The following is a 15548-nucleotide window of genomic DNA, read 5'->3' as shown; positions in this document are numbered from 1 at the left end:
AAAAATATAAAAAAAATCCAATAAAATAAGAAAAATAAATAAATATAATAAAAAATTAAAATATGCAATAAAATGAGAAAAATAGATGGGGTTGAAGTTTGAACCTCAACCTCGTGGATTTATCAAGATACATTTATCACTAGACTAAGCATTTGTTTTATATTAAAACCTAACAAATTTATATGCAATAAAAAGCATAACACCAACCATCCCATACTGAAATCACAAGTAATATTAAAGTTAAAAACCTATCTGTTAAAGGCTCCTCAAACAATACAAAACCCACTCCTCTAATGATAAGGAGTGTAGTATTTTACAAAATATAATCATTCATCAATTATTGAATTTGATTTTGAATATGAATCATAGTGAAATTATAGTTGTTTTATTTAAAAAGTGAATTTAATTAAAATCAATTTGTATATATAGAGTGCTTAAAATAATTAAATATTACTCCATCGGTCTACAAAAATAGTCTTATTTGTGGACGATGAGTTTTAGTGAGAAACTGATAAAATAAGAGAGAATGAAAAAAAGTAGATAAAGTATGAGAGATGAGAGAAAAAGTGGATAAAGTATGAGAGAAAACTTTCTATTTTTAAAAATGAGATTATTTTTTTGTGAATATCCCAAAATAGTAAAAAATGAGACTATTTTGAACGGAGGGAGTATATAGTTATACATAATAGGAGTACTATATTTTTATTTTTCATTTCGATAAGAACACAATCATTTTGTAGAAGCTTTTCTTTGTTTTCCATTTCTATTTGTGGTGTTTGAATTAATGGTATGTCATCTATAGTCTGTAATATCACATGTTTGATTTGTTATTTAAAGTCACACTATAGTAGGAAATTTCAACACTATCCTCCGACTTTTTCTATATTTCCAAGGCTGAGGACTATATTAGTAAATTCCATGTAATTTAAGATAGATATAGTGTTGTACATATTATTATCATTTAATTTTTCATGATAATAAAACACTCTTTTTCACCTCATTCAATTTTCCATGATAATAAAACACTCTTTTTCTCCCTTAATTCAACAGCCCTTACCCATTGAGCTATTTACACAGAAAATTTAACCAACATATCAAATACTAAATTAGACCATTAAATACACTATCTAAAAATTCAAATACACCCGAATCCGGATGCTAAGAGACTGCCATATGGCAAGTAAAATAATTTTTTTAAAAAAATTAAGTATAAAAGGGTAAAGAAGGAGTCTTTGAAATAACATGCGTCATTTTCTTCAATTTGATTATAAATCTGTAGAGGTTTGAGCAGTTTGGCTCTTGGTTTTGTGAAGACATTTATTAATTGATGGGCCTTCAGATGGATTGGGCTTCCATTTCTCTTTAAAATTATAAATAAAAATAAAGTATAAAAAGATCAGCAAATAAATTGGAATCTGGAAGATAAAATTCGAAACCTCTAAGTGAGATCGTGGTGAAGTTAATCGAGGGCGGAAATGAGAGGCACGGCGAAGGCGAACGCCATGAGATCTGGGTTGGTAGTGATCGGAGCACTAGCATTCGGATATTTGACTCTCCATCTCGGTTTCAAACCCTACCTCGAGAAAGCACAACTGGAGCAGCAACATCAATCCGCCGCCGCCTCCTCTCAGCCGGTTGATACTTTCGCTGATAGTTTTCCAACCGACGGCGCAGATCTCTCCAGCGGCTTCCCGGACTCCGATCGTAAGCTATAAAAATTTTCGAGTTTCAATTTTAGAGGATTTTGGTTCGGGTATTGTTTTGTTTTGTTTATCATGAATAATGCTGTTCTTTTAGCTTTCCCTTGCTGCCGCTTGCACTGCTGTTGAATTTCATAGGCAACAAAATAATTTTGTAACATTTGAACCAATGTTTTATAATCCGGACAGGTGGACTAACCGATCAGACTATTGGTTCATAGTCGAACCAGAATACTGTAGCAAACATATATATAATTAAATAAGTGCACTAGCAAAATAACATAACGAAAGTACTCCATCCATCTTTCTACGGCGTGAGATTTTATGTAATTTTATTTTATGTGTTAGGTGCAAGGAATAAAATAAATGAGAAAATAAAGTACCCACACAAGAGTTCATTTTTAGTAATGAGTTATCTTGAGTGGATAAGAATAGAAAAGAAAGTATTGTCATTTTTGGTTGGATGGAGGGAGTATTTATCAAAATTCCTTAAAGAACATGACAAAAGTAATCACTAATCATCCTCATATCTTGATAAATCAACCTCTTCATTATCATTAATCCTCATAACTTCGTCTTCATTGCCTATGTGAAGATTGAGCAATATCAAACTATCTCCACAATAAAATATTAAACTATAAATAAACCAGCAAAAGTTTTAACCTTTTGTTTGTTCTTCTTCTGACATTTCCTCCAATTCCTCATACACAAGTTCTTCATCACAATTTTCATCAATCACCCAAAACTCGACTTTGTCAATACATTCATAATCAATTGGATCATAAAGTCTTTTTTTTAGCTAGGACTACAAATTTATATGAATAAAGAACCAAAAATTAATCATCAACACAAATTATTTAAGTTAAATGCAATGCACAAACATAAATAGAAACTTTCTATCGATTTTTTAACTGCAAGTTGTAGTGAACAAAGACAGGGTCATTAAGCCTTTGATGCTCCAATCTATTCATTTTCTTTGTGTGAATTCTTTCAAACACACTCCGATTGCGCTCACATCCTGAAGAGGAAGAAGTCTGGCTCGAAAGCTAAATAGCCTCATTTTGAAGATTTGGTGCATCAAAACCAAAAGTCCTCCACCATTCATCCGAAAATAAATTAACAAGTATCAATATATATATATATATATATATATATATATATATATATATAGAAATAGGGGTGCATTACCCTCCTTATCACCCCTAGTATAAAACATAAGACTAATATAATCCATTGGATCTATTAATCTAATGGCTTTGATTAAGTGTCAGTCAGTACATTATGATATTAGTTTCGTACATCAAAGGGCAAAATTGGATACAAACAATTATATAATTTAGTTTTAAAACTGCAACTCCATGATTTCAGCATAAATTATGATTCTGATTCTTAATATCAATTGACACCATTCTCTCTCCCCCATTTCATCTCTCACGTCTCCCTCAATTCTACTCTCCACCAAAACCTTAGCCGCCCTAAATTTGCAAAGAAAAACAGTTTTCTCCTCCATTTGTCGTCGTCAAGACGAAGTGAAATACGCTGTAGGTTGTAGTCTCTGTATATCTCGTCGGTTTATGGTTTTTTTGGTGACGACGAGCAAACAATCGTCCAGTCTTTTCTGCAGACAACGAAAACAGGTAATTTTCACTCTAATCACTCTCTCGATTTCTTGATTTTCAGTCTGCGCCGCTTGTTCCGTGAATCGTGATTTCGCTACTCACGATTGGGCGTCTGGTAATTAGTGTTTTTCTGCAATTTTCGTTTTAATTTAGTAGATTTTTGGCGTTTTTTTGTTCTTTTGTTCAACATTGATTCGAATATTGTTGTACATTATTTTCGGATTATATACATTATTCACACAAATTGGTACATTATTTCACTTTGATGTTACATCATTTGTTTTTTTTTGTTATAAAATGCCATGATATATTAGACGGTATATACATATGTTGGGATTCAATACGCACAAGACTTTCACACACTCAGGTGAATCACACACACACTCACAGTTGTATGATAACTCACAATGCAGAAGAACACACACTCACACTTAGAGTATCGAAGATGGTAATCTTGGAGAGAAAACTTGAAAACTCTTTATTGATTTTCACTACTAACTACGTACATGGTTTTGAGCTATTTAAAGCTCTACAATCAAGTAGCAACTGCTACTAACTAACTACAAGAAGAATCAAGAAAGCAAGAAGAATAACTGCTACATCTCGGCTAACTAACTGCTGCACCAACGGCTAGTTTCTCTAGGCCGAACTTCCTTCTCGGTTCAAGACCGAACTGTAGCTTCTTCTTTTTCGGCTCAAGACGAACTCTATTCTTGACTCAAGACCGAACTTTCTTTTCGGCTCACAACCGAGCACTCTCTTCGGCTCACAACCGAGCTCCCTTCTCGGTTCACAAACCGAACTCCTTTCTCGGTACACAAACCGAACTCCTTTGCTTCTCGGCTCAAGACCAACTGTCTTCTCGGCTCAAAGCCGAACTCAAAGCCGAGCTCAAAGCCGAGCTTCCTTCTTCTTCTCTTCTTCTTCCAACTGAAATGAGCACTCCATTATTACAATTCTCCACCTGAGGGCTCATCTCAGTTCTCGCACAAACATTGATCAACTTCTTGCAATGATCAAACTTGTCTCTACTTAGAGATTTAGTTAGCATATCTGCCGGATTGTGCAAGGTGTTAATCTTAACCACCTTCACCCTTCCCCTTTCAATCTCATCTCTAATAAAGTGCAACTTTATGTCTATATGCTTGCTCCTTTCATGGAAACCCGGATGTTTAGCCAAGCATATAGCTGAGCTGCTGTCACAATGAATCACCATTGTTTCTTGGTCAAAACCAAAATCAGAAATTACTCCCTGGATCCAAAAGCTCTCCTGTACAGCTGCAGTGAGAGCTATATACTCTGATTCTGTAGTTGAGAGAGCAACTACACTCTGCAGACCTGATTTCCAACTGATCACAGTTCCAAACATGGTGAACAAATAACCTGTTTGAGACTTTCTGGTGTCCAGATTTGCAGCATAGTCTGCATCACAATACCCCTGCACAACCTCCTCAGATCCACCTTCCCAGCCATTGAACACAATCCCCCAGTCCTTAGTTGACTTCATGTACCTCAATATCCATTTAAGAGCATTCCAATGCTCCTTCCCCGGGTCTGCCATGTATCTGCTAGTCACTGAGATAGCATGAGCAAGATCTGGTCTTGTACAAATCATAGTGTACATGATACTCCCAACAACACTAGCATAAGGGATAGCCTCCATCTCATCAGCCTCTTGCTTAGTTTTAGGCGCTTGTTCCTTTGATAATCTGAAACTCTGGGACAAGGGTGTTGAGGCAGGTTTAGCATTCTCCATTCTGAATCTCTGCATAACTTTGTCAATATAATCAGTTTGCAGCATCCACAGCTTCTTGCAGCCTCTATCTCTCTGAATATGTATGCCTAGGATCTTCCTTGACTCTCCTAGATCCTTCATTTCAAAGCTTGACTTCAGATCTTGTTTAACTTTCTGAATTTCTGTCATAGAAGGGCCTGCAAGTAGCATATCATCCACATAGAGTAATAGGTAGGCAATGGGAGTCCTGCCTGCCTTCTTGATGTAAATACAATCATCATATTCTGATTTGGAGAAGCCAATCTTCTTCATCTGTGCATCAAACTTCTTATTCCACTGTCTAGGACTTTGCTTAAGTCCATAAAGACTTTTCTGTAGCAGGCACACCTTGCCTTCTTCTCCAGTCTTCACATAGCCCTCTGGCTGTTCCATAAAGATAGTCTCCTCTAGATCCCCATTGAGGAAGGCTGTCTTCACATCAAGCTGTTGTAGCTCCCAGTCTAGCTGGTTCACAACTGCCAACAAGATCCTAATCGAAGTGTGCTTAACAACTGGAGCAAATACTTCATTGAAATCAATTCCTTCTTGCTGTGTGAAGCCCCTAGCCACCAGCCTTGCCTTGAATCTGATTCTATCTTTATCAGTGGTCTCAATCTTTTTCTTAAACAACCACTTACAACTGATCAGCCTCCTTTCTTTTCCATCTGTAGTCAGTCTGGATTTATCCACCAAAATCCATGTTTTGTTCTTGAGTAAAGATTCCATTTCCTCATTCATGGCTTCAATCCACCTTTCTCTGTCTTTACTCTTCATGGCTTCTTTATATGTGAGAGGATCTGCAATATCAATGCCCTCAGCAGCACAAAGTGCATAGTAGACCACATCAGAAAACCTTTCAGGTGGTCTTGTATTTCTTCTGCCTCTATCTCTTGCTATCTGGTACTCTCTGGCAGAATCTGCTGTAGGCTCATCAATTTTTCTACCTCGAGCTAGAGCACCATCATCCTCTGGTTCAGACTCACTTTCTGAGTCAGAGGCTCCACCTGCTCCTTGGCAAAGTTCCACTGGCTCCACCTTGAGGAAATCACTCTCAACTTCATTGGAGTCCAGCTTCCCTTTTAAGTATGGCATCTGATCCTCCAAGAACACAACATCCCTACTCACCACCACCTTCTGCCTACCAGGCTCAATGCACCAGAGCCTATACCCCTTAACACCCCTCTGATAACCCAGCAATATGCATTTTAGAGCCCTAGCCTCAAGCTTACTTTGCCTAGCATGAGCATAGGCTGCACACCCAAACACCTTGTATTTTGAGTAGTCACTATGGGCTCCATACCACATGTAATCAGGAGTCTCAGACTTAAGGGCAGTAGATGGACACTTATTTATGAGATAGGCTGCTGTATACACAGCCTCTCCCCAAAATCTGTTGCTCAGACCAGAACTGAGTAACAAGCACCTTACTCTCTCTAGGATAGTCCTATTCATCCTCTCCACAACACCATTTTGCTGGGGGTTACCAGGAACAGTGCGGTGCCTCTTCATACCCTTCTCTTTGCAAAACAGATCAAACTCAGTAGACAGGAATTCCAAGCCATTGTCAGTTCTTAGGCATTTAACACTCCTTCCCTTCTCTAGCTCCACCTCTTTACACCATATCTTGAATTTTGTGAATGTCTCTGATTTTTCTTTCAGTATATACACCCACAGTTTCCTAGTGTAGTCATCAATAATAGCAAGGTAGTATTTCCCACCACCAATTGAGCTTACAGGTGAAGGGCCCCAGAGATCACTATGTATGTAGTCTAATGGGGCTGTAGAAGAGTGAATACCTGTAGGATAGGGTGCCTTCTTTGCTTTTCCAAGTATACACTGCTCACAGGGGTCCATCTTGTTGAAATCTCCAGAGATCAGGCCCTTCTTGATGAGTTCTTTCAAGCTTCCTTCTGCTGGATGGCACAATCTCTTGTGCCATAGCATTATGGAATCATCTGACACTGCATTGCTTTCTCCATCAACGGCCTTAGCCTTCAGATAATAGAGAATGTGCTCTCTGTCAGCCTCCATCATCACTGCATTCCCAGATTTCACAAGCATCTTTCCCTGGTAGTCTTCTGGAGTTCCTTAGCCATCAAGGCCGAGTAGACTTCTGCATAGGTGATAGGCTTATCTCTGCCATAGATAATTGCATCACTCAACTGGTCATACGAGCTAGGCAAGGCATTCAATGTAAGAATGGCCTTGTCTTCATCTGAAATTTTAACATCCACAGAGCCCAGATCATCAATGATCTTATTGAACTCCTCCAACTGCTCTATGATAGATTTTTCACCAGAAAAACTATAGGCATAGAGCCTCTTCTTGAGATACAGCCGGTTAGCCAAAGATTTTGCCAGGTAAACTTCATCTAACCTGTTCAAGATCTCCACCGCAGTCTTGGCTTCTTGAACTTCCCTCAAGACCTTATCTCCAAGGCACAGAATCACTGCAGAATGTGCCTTGAGCTGCATCTCCTCCATCCTTGCCTGAGCTTTATCATCAAGCATTGGAGCCTTTCCTTTCTCTTCTGTATTTGCAAGAACTGCGGCCAAGCCTTGTTGAATCAAGACCGCCTTCATCTTCATCTTCCACAGGCTATAATCATTCTTGCCTGTGAACTTTTCTGCATCAAGCCTTGCTGCCATCTCTGAAACCGTTTGATCCTCTGCAAATCAGCTTCAATATCCCCTTTCCCACAGACGGCGCCACTTGTTGGGATTCAATACGCACAAGACTTTCACACACTCAGGTGAATCACACACACACTCACAGTTGTATGATAACTCACAATGCAGAAGAACACACACTCACACTTAGAGTATCGAAGATGGTAATCTTGGAGAGAAAACTTGAAAACTCTTTATTGATTTTCACTACTAACTACGTACATGGTTTTGAGCTATTTAAAGCTCTACAATCAAGTAGCAACTGCTACTAACTAACTACAAGAAGAATCAAGAAAGCAAGAAGAATAACTGCTACATCTCGGCTAACTAACTGCTGCACCAACGGCTAGTTTCTCTAGGCCGAACTTCCTTCTCGGTTCAAGACCGAACTGTAGCTTCTTCTTTTTCGGCTCAAGACGAACTCTATTCTTGACTCAAGACCGAACTTTCTTTTCGGCTCACAACCGAGCACTCTCTTCGGCTCACAACCGAGCTCCCTTCTCGGTTCACAAACCGAACTCCTTTCTCGGTACACAAACCGAACTCCTTTGCTTCTCGGCTCAAGACCAACTGTCTTCTCGGCTCAAAGCCGAACTCAAAGCCGAGCTCAAAGCCGAGCTTCCTTCTTCTTCTCTTCTTCTTCCAACTGAAATGAGCACTCCATTATTACAACATACTTTGCATACAAAAAATTTGTACATTAGTGTGTAAAACAATGCTACATTACACATGCATACTTGTATGACTTAAAAGCACCATATAGATAGTTTAGTACATCAATTAAGCATGATTTTATGCATCATGTTCTATTACATCATTAGTTACATCTGTACATCATGTTCCATTACATTATTTAGCCATAGATGTACATTAATTGATATTGCATTGTATGTGTTTTTGAATAGGTTCAACGAGTGCAAGAATCGATTACGAGGACGACTTGGACAACAACATGCTTATTGCATTAGTGCAACGACTGACATTAAAGATGTTCAAAAATGTGCTACATTATTATTGTGTTGTAGTATGTCATGTACGAAAATTGTATTTTAATGTATATGTCACCTACTGAGTAATGTAGATTAAAATTTGTTTGATGATGAGCAGAAGTTATATCCATTTTCCCAAGGGTTAATTAGTCCATGGGGCTAGGGTGCAGTACCAACCAGAAGCCCAACGTTCACTAAGGGCAAGGAGTTAGAGCCGTTCTCATAAGGTTCAATTATTTATTGTTTGGTGCAGTAGTAACTGTACATTAATGTGTAGGGTTCATACATTACAAGACGACATTAAACTACTTCTTACGTACATTATTATAACGTTTTCGTAAATATTATAACTTTTACGTACATAAAAAACAAACAATAAAAACAGAAATTATAGACAATCGTTGGTAATATGCCTTAGCCCGATGGATTACTAAACACATAGGGGAAAGGATTTATCTTCCTACCCTTGGTGAATGTATATTAGTGAGTCGGTACTACAACCTAGCCCAATGGATTGCTAAACCCAAATGGTATGGATTCAACGTGCTGCAAAACATTGAACTACTTCTTACTTACATTATTATATCATTTTCGTACATTATTATACCGATTACGTACATTATTATACCATATTCGACACAATCAAGCTAATGACGAAAATATGCATAATTTAAACTATATTTGTGTATAAAGATGCTGCAAAATCAATAAGATAATCAACTAAAATATTTAAAATTAAGAAAGGAAAACAAATCAATGCCAAATAACTACCAAATCTTGGGAGACGTGAATTATGGAATGAGAATAACTACTCAAAATGTCAACTTACTTTTCTACCATTTTTGCTTTTTGTTATTGTTTAAATTAATTCCATGTGGCACAAATATAGACCATTAGATGACAATAATCAATGCATTAGAAGAGTTTTCCATTTTAACAGTTTTTTATACATTAATCTGAATACATCCATATAGAAATAACTATAAATAAAATAACTTACTTTGAAGCGAAGATATAATATTAACTTCATACCTTACCAGGCCCGGTACAATTTACATTATTCAAAGTCACTTTTCTTCCAAAACCTTCCATTTTTTCAAGAAAAGTATTCATCTCCCCCATCAAATCTTTTGCACCCGAGACCATAATGTCAAGGACATCAATTAAACCTTTCGCCACCTCTGAACTACAAGTAGGACTTTCAGAATCATATTGGAAAGCTGGATTTAATCAAAATGCAGTTGCATGGAGGTTTTTCCTCAACATCTTATCTCATCTTGATTCAATAATGTCAACAAACTTTCCATACAATCTCCAACTCTTTCACCCTTTTAATCACTCTCCACGTGCCCTCATATACATAACCTAATGAAGGTTTCTCATAAGAGTTACATATCTGCAACAATCTCATAATCAGACTCATAACCTCAGAAATAGTTAAGCAATTAATCCAAAACCGCTCACCCAAAACAATTTGTTTAACTTCTTTTGCTTTAGATACTTGATGCGAAGCATATGTCCTACATTTTGTCCCCTTAGACTAGGCATTTATATGTAAATTACGACTCATCAAATCGTGTTTTCATCATTATTTAGGAAGTAAAAAGCTGGTTGGAGCTCACTCAAACAACACTTGGTGTGCAGCAGCGTAGAGGACAGAAACCCGCCGGAAATCCACCGGAAATGACGCCCCATGCTCTGAAATGAGGCACTAATTGCTGCTACACTCGGCAAAGCAGCTGACCCGCCCGGGTAGACACTCCAGCACCCGACCGGGTGTGATTCGGAACACATAAAGAGTCCAGACGGGGAAGAATTTCAGTCACCCGGCCTGGTGATTTTGTGGAGTTAAAATTCCACCCGGCCGGGTGAGATTCAGGAGGCAGCAAGAGTCAGCAAGGGTCGAATTTCTAGCACCCGGCCGGGTGATTTTCCAGTTGTAAAATTCCACCCGGCCGGGTAGTGCATTTGTAACTGCAAACTTGCAGTTTCTCGGCAGTTTGGATGCATAAGATTGGAGAGGGGGCAGACGAGCAGGGGGAAGTTTGGGGGAGACGAAATTGGAGAAAAGAAGGGAGAAGAGGAAGAAGAAATGAGGAGGATCAGGCATCCAATCTTCACCATCTCAGAGACGGACTACCGCTGGCTATCGGAGAACACCATTAGTCTTACGGTTTTTCTTCTTTAGCATGTGTGACTAGTTTTTCTTCATTGCTCCTAACACTAGTAGGATGAACTGATTGTAGAGATTCTATATTTAATTATTTGCTTTGGTTTTCGTCTATGGTTTGCATTTTATATATGCTATGTTATGATGCATCTAATGTAGTATATCGTTTGCCTCTTTCTAATGTCTCTTCAACATGGAAATTGGATGATAACATAGATGAAGAACTTATGAATTTTACCTTGTTCAGAGATAAATGCATAAGTGAATATTGACGTAAAAGAGTCTTTGGAGTTGAATTATTACTTACTACGCATCCGTGGGAGTTTAGTTTGCTGAGAAGATGTTTATGTGTTAAGTGTTCAGCTAACCATAATATTTGTTGGCTTTGAGAAGTTAGTCTAATATTTACTGCGCTTTCGAGGGAATAATAGTCTAATGAGTAGGTACTTCTGGCTATGTGTTCAGCTAGCATTAGTACTATAATTCTTTAAGTATGTTCAATACTTTTAGAGTGTAAAATTGATCATCGTTCTCAATTACTTATGAACTTGAATATAGAATCAATACAATAGTGATTCATCCGAATGTTGTTGGGAGCAATGTTCTTTATCTCTTGAGTTTCTCCATTTTCGTACTTTAGTTCGTAAATTTAGTTTATTAATCATGTCAATTCTTGTTAAATAATCAAACGTTTCCCTGTGGTTCGACACTCGAAGTACTACATTCGACGCCGTATTCTTGCGGTATCGTTGTAATATTAGAGTTATTTTAATTAAACTTGTGTGATCCTACACTTAATTCTTGAACTCGAAAATTACACATCAAGTTTTGATGTTGAATGAGTTTCTTTGCATGATGCATGTTTGTGGGGTGTATTCTATGCAAAAGTGTTTTTGAATCAATGTAATTGATGGGTGCATGCTAGATCTTCGGCTTTCTGATTGGGAAATCTTGTTTGATTTTACTTGATCTTTGAAGCTTAGGATTGATGGAATTTGTGCATGAATTTATTTGAAAGAGTATTTTGTGATTACAATCGATTTCTTGAGTTGAGGAGAGTATGAAAATCACAGGTCTTGTGGAAATTATCTTGGATTGATTTGCTTTATCGAGTGAAGTGTTTGCATTCTTTTGTGTTAATGATATGGGAGGATAAGACACTAGGATGAACTCCATGACCAAATGATCACATGCCTAGTCCAACAAATGATCCCCTAGAAGCCACTTTGAGCTTAATTCCTTATTGTTTGTGTAAACACTTAGTCGATCACTTAGCTACTTAAATAAGCCTCAGTTTAGCCTCATCATTAGACCTTGCTACTATTTTGGTGCTAAATACAAGTTTGAGCTTTGTGGTTTGAGTTTTGAGTGTTGGGTGGTGAATTGTAAAAGTGTGGACATTTTTAGACTTGATGTAATGCATAGGTGAAAAGAATGAAGTTTTTAGAAAAAAAAGAAAAAGAAAAAGACGACCTCCAAATTTGCAAAAGTCGAGGTCTTATCTAAAAAAGAAAAGAAAGAAGAAAAAAGTTTGTGAAATAAAGTTAGAGCTTTTATTTGTTTTAAGATGTAATCTCGTCTATAATGATCTCAAGTTTGGGGGAGTGAGAGTTTGGTTGTAAAAGTTTGTTGTTTGATTTTTGGAAGGAAGTTGTAGGAGGGAAGATTTTGGCACTCAAATGTGTAGCCTGTGAGCTCACTATCCATATTTATCCTACCTTATCCCTAGCCCCATTACAACCTTGAATTAAGACCTTGGACCTTATTGTTGATACATAGTGGATGTTTTGTAAATAGCTTGGTAGAGTTAAAGAAATTTGATTTGAAATCCACGAGTCTATGTGATTAGTAATGCTTGACGAGTCAATGCCGATGGTTTGAGTTGTATGATCTTATGCTTGGACTTACTTTGAAATCCACATTGACTTGAAGTTCTAGGTTGATGAGTGATGGTTCTTGAGAGTGGGAAATCTTGATTGGAATTGTTGGGGGTTTAGATTTTGTCATTCACGTCATTGCTTGATACTTTGTGATGAAAATCGTTGAACTAAACTTTTTGGGTTAGAATTTGTTGAGTTATTGTGCTAAAGATGAATCTTGCTCGAGGGCGAACAAGAGCTCAAGTTTGGGGGAATTTGATGCGAAGCATATGTCCTACATTTTGTCCCCTTAGACTAGGCATTTATATGTAAATTACGACTCATCAAATCGTGTTTTCATCATTATTTAGGATGTAAAAAGCTGGTTGGAGCTCACTCACCAACAATCTCACAATTTCAGCAAACATATTGCACAAATTCTCTGCATTTGCCTCTATACCAGAAATATCAACCGACTTAATGAATGACACGCCTTGATTAAAGTAAACTAATAAGTTTATCTATGTCCATAGCGCTATAGACTCTATGCGAAGTAAATGGATTGAGTCGGGGTGTACAATAATGAGTGATGGATGTATGGATAACAGAAGCAGAACTTTGATAAACTTTTAGTTTACTCTAATCATTCATTAAGTTGGTTGATATTTCTGGCATAGAGGAAAATGTTGAGAATTTGTGCAATTTGCTTGTTGAAATTCTTGAGATTGTTGGTTCTGTAAATATAGTGCATATGGTTATTGATAATAGCATTGAGAGCTTTTATGATCACAAGGAGTAGTTGTAAGTTTTAGTTACGAGTTCAGATTTCAAAAAATACCTAGAAGTAGCGAAAGCAAAAGAAGTTAAACAAATTGTTTTGGATGAGCGGTTTTGAAATAATTGCTTAAGGTTATGGGTCCGATTATGAGATTGTTGCTCATATGTGACTCTGATCTGAAAGCTTCATTAGGTTATGTGTTAAGGACGAAGTTCCTCAACCGGACGATTTCGCAAGAACTAGAGTTTGGAGGAAGATTTGGACGAGAGAGAAAGAAGAATAGAGAGATTGTGAGGAAGTAGTTTATTTCTTGATGATTAAAGTGAATAACAACTCCCCTGTTTATAACCAATTAACCCTAACTAAACATCCTCAAAAGATGGAAAACCTATTCCTACTGGGAATTGGATAACTAACTAATCCTAGGTAAATTAACATAAATAAAAGACTCTACTAAATAAGGAATAAAAGACTCTACTAAATAAGGAACGTCCCTTAACGAGAGACAATGTCTAGCCTTCGTATCGGGCCGGCCTTCGTGCCACACGTCGCGAGGACCTTTCTCGTCGGACCGGTTCAGCGTGCTGCCTTGTCGCCGGCAACCTAGTGTCGGCGTTGAGCTCATCTTCTTGAGGCAATTGTCGCTCCTTAAGCCGTGCCGAAGGAGGGCCCGTATCATTATGTATAGAAGAAGGGCACGTGGAGAGTAATTAAAGGGATGAAAGAGTTGTTCAAAAATAATGAGATATTGTATGGGAAGTTTGTTGACATTATTGAATCAAGATGGAATAAGATGTTGAGGAAAAACCTCCATGCAACTGCATTTTGGTTAAAACCAACATTCCAGTATGATCCTGAAATCCCTACTGATAGTTCAGAGAGAATGAGGTTTAATCGATGTCCTTGGCATTATGGTCCCAGATGCAAAAGATTTAACGGGGGAGATGAATACTTTTCATGATCAAAGAGAAGGTTTTGGAAGTAAATTAAATTTCACCGTAAGTTACCAAGTTAATATTATATCTTTATTTCAAAATAAGTTATTTTATTTATAGCTATTTATATAGGTATATATTGATACTTGTTAATTTACTTCAGATAAATGGTGGAGGACTTTGTGGTTTTGATACCCAAAGAAAATGAAGCATCAAAGACTTAATGACCTTGTCTTTGTTCACTACAACTTGCGTTTAAAAAAACCGGCAAGAAGTTTCTGCTTATGTTTGTGCGTTGCTTTTAAAATAAATAATTTGTGTTGATGATTAAATTTTGGTTCTTTATTCATATATATTTGTAGTCTTGGCTTAAAAAAACTTTAAGATCCAATTAATTATGAGTGTATTGACAAAGTCGAGTTTTGGGTGACTGATGAATAACTTGTGTATGAGGAATTGGAGGAATGTAAGAAGAACAACCAAAAGGTTAAAGCTTTTACTGGTTTATTTATAGTTTAATATTTTATTGTGGTCATTGTTTGATATTTATCAATCTTCATATAGACATTGGAGACGAAGTTATGAGGATTAATGAATGATGAAGAAGTGATTTATCAAGATATGATGATGGAGGCTACGATGGATTTAATGACTTGAGCATTAACACTCTAGCTGAGAATTGAGAATGAGAGTGATATAGGTGATTATTGATTACTTTTGTTATGTTCTTTTGGCATTTTTTTGATAAAAACTTTTGTTATGTTAGTTTGCTTATGAACTTATTTGTGATCTTGTAGGATTATCTGTATTTTATGTTATGAATGCTCAAAATGTATGCATTAAAATGTCTTTTTTGTCTATTATTCATAGGATTTTAATATTTTCTATAATATGGATTTAATTACATACTCTACTTCCCATAAGAATGTGAATTCTTTCCTTTTTAGTCCGTCCCACAAGAATATGGACTTTCTAATTTTGAAATATATTTTCTCTCTAATGAGGTGGGACTCATTTTTCACTAACAATACTTTAATTACTTTTTCTCTCTAACT

Source organism: Salvia splendens, chromosome 4, assembly GCF_004379255.2.
Source record: "Salvia splendens isolate huo1 chromosome 4, SspV2, whole genome shotgun sequence".
Taxonomy (NCBI): domain Eukaryota; kingdom Viridiplantae; phylum Streptophyta; class Magnoliopsida; order Lamiales; family Lamiaceae; genus Salvia; species Salvia splendens.
Note: the sequence above shows the minus strand (reverse complement) of the source record.